Source organism: Polyergus mexicanus, unplaced genomic scaffold (genome assembly GCF_030449975.1).
Source record: "Polyergus mexicanus isolate NDT 795.1 unplaced genomic scaffold, iyPolMexi1.0 SCAF_16, whole genome shotgun sequence".
NCBI lineage: Eukaryota > Metazoa > Arthropoda > Insecta > Hymenoptera > Formicidae > Polyergus > Polyergus mexicanus.
This window is the reverse complement of record NW_027223336.1, coordinates 4,175,798-4,181,797: the sequence shown is the minus strand read 5'-3', so window position 1 is coordinate 4,181,797 and position 6,000 is coordinate 4,175,798.

The following is a 6,000-nucleotide window of genomic DNA, read 5'->3' as shown; positions in this document are numbered from 1 at the left end:
ATATATCTATTATAATATATTTATAATGCATTTATTTTTTTTTTATTTCTATGAAATCTAATAAAATTATTAAAATTAATTTGAAAAAAAAAATCAATTTTATTAGATTTCATAGAAGTAAAAGAAATGAATGTAAACAAATAAATCGTAACGTAATCGTCTATATTAAAAAGTTCAAAACGACTGAGATCTGAGGGGGATGACGGTTGAACCCTATAAGATTGTTTCATCAAGCTGGACAATGGATCGATTAGCATTCTTTTTATATACCTGGACGTACCGGATGCGCCTGCTGGCTAGTAATAATCTTTACCTACGAAAACGCGTCTATGAATGTACACCCGCCTATCTGTTCGCATCGGCGAAAGATAATTATTTTCCTTTGTGCCTGCTTTACGATGGGAGGATACCTACGTAAGATGGTGCGGAGAGGGGCCGAAACCAGTGTATCCTGAATTAAATTGATCGAAATAATATCCGACGCCGATGGAAATTTTTTCTAAATTTTAATCGAGTCTCTTATATATATTCGAAGAAAAAAATATTTAATTAAAATATTAAATCAAATAATAATTAGCTTATCTATATTTTTAGATACGGGCAAAGAAGTCGCGCGCGATCTGACGCTTTGTGTTACTAGAATAACATGTTTCGAATTGAAAATATATTTACTTTCCAAGCCCATTATACAAATAGGCTTCATAAAGATTGATTTGTATCTTATATTCTCGTGTCACGCTGTATTAATTATCAATGCTCGTTTCTGCCAATGCTGGGAGGGATGTCGCATATTTCCTGTCGATTCTTCCGTCTTTGTTTAATAAATCGGCGTGGCTGAGTATTCAAGAATGATTTATGCGATTTTACACGCTCCTTTATTATTGGCGACCGCTTCGCGTATTTATCGTCGGTAAAGTTTTCGAATAATAATATTGGTGATTGCATAAGTTCGTGCCCGATTTAAATATAAACTTCAATAGATTATATTCTAGAGATAACACTTTTATTAATCAATTATATAGTCTCCATTCTTTTCTACAATGGTTTTCCAACGATCTATAAGCTTGTCGATTCCATTTTTGAAGAAAGAACTTGGTTTTTCTTGAAAAAAGTTTGTAAGGTGGTTTTCGACAGCTTCCTCGGAATTGAGATTCTTGCCATTTAAACTATTCTGCAAAGACCGGAACGGATAAAAATCTGAAGGCGCAATATCTGGAGAATATGGCGGGTGCTGCAGAATTTCCCATTGCAACTCCTGCAGTTTTCCTGCAGCTTATTCCTTTCAGTCGGGAGATGCGGCACCCACGTATCAAGCTTGGAAATGTATCCAAGCTTTTTTAAATGACGAAAAGCGGTTGAATTATCGATGTTCAGCCTCTCAGCAATATCCTCAGTTGTAATCCTTGGATTTTTTTCCACTAAGGCATGCACAATGTCATCATCGATGCCGGAAGGCCGTCCAGAGCGGGGTTGATCCTCCATGTTGAAATCACCATTTCGAAATCTGCCAAACCACTTTTTGACTGTTCGGAGAGCAGGAGCGCGGTCCAAATAAACGCTTTGAATATTTTTTTTGTGCAATCCCAACACTCACGCCTTTCCGAAATTCATATAGCATTACATGCCGCAAATGCACCTTTTCGTTCTCCATTTTTAATGATTTCTCTTATGCACAAATGAACTTATCTGAACAATATCTGACGCTAAATTGACATAAGACAACGTCATCTATTCGGTGTAAGCAACAATTACCACACGAAAACAATAGAACTCCGCCATGCAATAACTTAATGCCATCTATGAAAATCGGGCACGAACTTATGCAATCATCCATAGCATTAGAAAGCCGTGGCGCGCGTATACCTAAACGTCGCTTAGGTATTCGTCAATACTTGCCTTATGGCAAATATACGAGGCTCGAGATCTCGGCGACGATGAGTCCATAAAGTAGAAAAGAGAGAGAGAGAGAGAGAGAGAGAGAGAGAGAGAGAGAGAGAGAGTATGCACTGAACATAGAAAAGGGGCAACGAGAGGAGGGTGAGAGGGGAAGGACAGAAAAGGGAGGAGATAGGGAGCCCGGGTGCACATCTGCCGCTTGCTATAAGGTGATACCAGAAAACCGCTCTTGGCTCTCCTCCTCGTCTACTCAATGGTGGCCCGTAGATCGATCCTGCCCTATACAAAACGAGAACGCCTTCCACGGCATGCGGTGCGCCGCAATTCGTGCCAAGGAACGACCCATTGACGCGGAAAGGATTTTGTCCCCGCGAAAAATAATATAATACCTCTTTCCTCTAATTTATTTTCTACGCATTATTACAGATGTATTTGACAAGTTTGTATCGGACGCGTGCCATAAAAATTCATTTCTTTTCTCTACCTTTGATATGCGTTAACAAATTATTAAAAAAAAAAAAAAAAAAAAAAAAAATACAAAGTAACGAGAAAATATATTCCAATCGGAATGATAATCCTGGATATTTCAGTGCGATAACGCCAGTCGAGATACTCCAACATATTTTGCACGTTCTCTTCGACGATCTCTCTCTCTCTCTCTCTCTCTCTCTCTCGAAGGATTCAACGCGTCGTTAAGTCTCGATGTATAGTCGTGAGCGTGTCCATCGACCGATAAAAAGGATACCGGTCCGCGAACGATCGTTTTTAAGCGCATCGGCGCCGTTGCACTTTGTAAACGTGTTCCTTCGATGATAATCGGTGAAGTTCGAAAATTCCATGCCGCTCGCCTCTCATCTCGTAAACAAACGGTTAAACGACTAACCAGGCAATTAGGAAAACTACCTGTCGGCAGTACGTGCGCGGAAACTCGAACTCGTCTCGATTACGCAGGTGAATAAATTACCTGTCAACGTTTCAAGCTTGACACATCCCGCTTTCGCTGTCGCAGATCGCGCCGAGAAGTCGCGAGCTCTACTCGTATATATTGTACATCCGCGATCTCCCAGAAATCAACATTTTTCTAAGCCGCAAATATTAGTCAAGCATAAGGAAAATGCTAATCTTTTTCCCTCTTCGACGAATTATAAGATTAAAAAGTAAATGAATTTGACGAATGAGCTTTAAAAAAAAAAAAAAGGCTGAATAAATAAATATACATATAAGTATTATTCTCAATTAATTACATAGAAATGAAGTTTACCCTGGCAAAATTTTAATCGGAGAAGATGAATTATCAGAAATGTAACATTAAAAACTAAGAAAAACATTCTGCTAAATATAAAATAAAATAAAAATGAAAGGCATTCTGCTAAATGAAATAAAAATATTTATCGAGGAAAAATCGATCTTGAAAAAAAAAAAATTTGTTCCGTACTTTATAGGAGAAAATTGACGATTCCTCGGGACACGCTGTACTTGCACGCGTGCGCATAGGCGCCCATCCGTCGTCAAGATTGCGCAAGCCGAAGAGTGTCAGCGGGGTTCGTCGAGGTTCGTTAACTCTCAATTTTGCGGCAGGCCGCACGAGTCGATACGATCGTTTCGTTCGACTTCTCTCGTCGTTATACGTGCGTACGAGCGACGATATTCGCAAACGTCTTTCAGACCTCGGACAAAAATTTACTCCGCAGACGCGCACTTAATGTCCCGGCGATAAATTATAGCCGCGGTTTACCCCAGCGATATTCACCGAATGAAAATTAATATTAGCTCTATTGTTGGACTTGCTATATATATATATATATATATATATATATATATATATATATATATATATATATAACAAAAGTGAAAGATTGATATGGATTCAGAGATAAAATTATTTACAATCTTAATTTTCAAAAAATTTGAAACTTAAAAATTTTTTAGATATAATACAGGTATAGATTTATGATTTGTAATTGTTAGTGGAAATATGTTTTCCATGCTTTCTGAAACTTATACCGTAAATTACGTTAGAAAAAAATTATACTGAATATTTATAAAGGGTGTAAAAAGTATAGATATATATATTTGTATATATTGTAGCATGATAGAGCATGATTATATAATAATTTACATATTTTATACATCTGTCTTTTATAAATCTAATCTTATCCGTGTAATTGTAATTCATGGAAATCTAATACAGAAAATTAATTTTCTGTATTAGATTTCCATGAATTACAATTACAGATAATTTGCATTCCTTCAGTTATATTGCAGTGATTACCGATATTATGATCTTTCCAAAAGTGAAACTATTGTTTTTATAATTATTTATAAATATTTTATTTATAAATATTTTTTATTATTCTATAAATATTTTCTATTTGTGTGCGAAACGATATTCTTTCAAGCATCAAAAATGTGCAATAAATATCCTACAATTTTATTAACAGTCTGATTTAAAATTTATGAGATTGTGTGAAAGCTTCTAACTAGTTTATACATATATAAGGGGATACGCACGATATTAATTGATAGGATGTACGATTTTAAAACAGAACAATAAATGCAATTTCTTTTTGTCTAGTATAAATTATTTTTGGACATTTCGCTTTTATTTATTTTTAAAAATTCAAAAACGACCTCTTCCTCACATTTTTCTCTCTCACAAATTTTCTCGCAGAAGGGATCTTTTAGAAATTATCAAAATTAATTCCATTATATATCATCTGCTTATTATTGTATGCATACAATTCGGTGCGTATAATAATAATTTTTTTAAATATTAATTGCTTTGGACGGTGTTATATAATTTGAATCTTTTATTTATATGTTATAGATATAGATCAACGTAGCTTCAATGCCGTCAACTCCGCTGTTGCGTGTCGGACGATGAGTGACAAACTTATTTTATTTAGAGATAATGCATTTGTGTAGAAATTCCAGATGTGGACGATAGATAGTTCCGTTATCTCAAAATGGATGGGTTAAAACAGATTAAGCTAAATATTTCATTCTCGATATAAATACGATCATTTATCGATTTATCGCGCGAATAATGCACTCTACAATTGTACAATATATTGTAATACGAACGTATAGAGTTCATGAAAGAGAGAGAGAGAGAGAGCTGGTTATTTCAATATCATTTACATATATCGCATTATTTATTGGTTCCAGTGTTTTGTCTTATACATTAGTTATAAAATATACCAATTGCCCAAAATTTATCAAGCAATTTCGTAAATATTAAAGATTAATAAAAAATAAAATGTGTCACAAAAGAAGAGAGAGATAGAGAAAGAGGGAGGGGGGTTGAAAACAAGCTCGGCAACCAGTTATAAGACACACACATATATATACAATATATAAATATATATGTAAGGGGTATTGTATTTAAAATTGGATAAAGATATTATAATTTCTTATTCTTTTGGCTAACAATAAATATAGAGGCAATTTAATAAAATTTAATAAAATTGAAAAGAAACATATTATATGACACATTAACAATGTCTTTATTTAAGCAATATTAACGGCAAATACAAATTATACTTGTAATTGAATTTTCGAATTTGAATAAATTAAAATTTATATGATAAAATAATATTGTGTGCAAAATAAAGAAAAGTATAGAGATGTAAAAAAAATCATCACAAATTTCACAAACGTTGGCTTTTTTTTAAAAGCATATATCTCAATCTTTATATACAATATATATATATATATATATATATATATATATATATATATGCATACATGCAATATAAATTAAATAAATAAAACCAATATCTAATTAATAAAACAGTTTGATTTCTTCCTCTTTATATCCGTTTAGGATTAAACCTGAAGTAAGATTATGTATAGCAATGGCTACGAGCAATAAAAGATACGGGCTTTAGGGATAAAAATATATTAATTAACAATATTAATATGAATTTTCGATTTCTCTAATAAAGTTTATTCGTTTCTTAAATGAAGTTTATGTTTAGCTTCATATTCATATCATATATTTTAATTCCGGACATTCGCGAGACATATAATCAAAGTTATTTTTATTAAAATACTTAATTGTCAGAGAACAAAATTTAATTATTTATAAATTTTTGCATACAA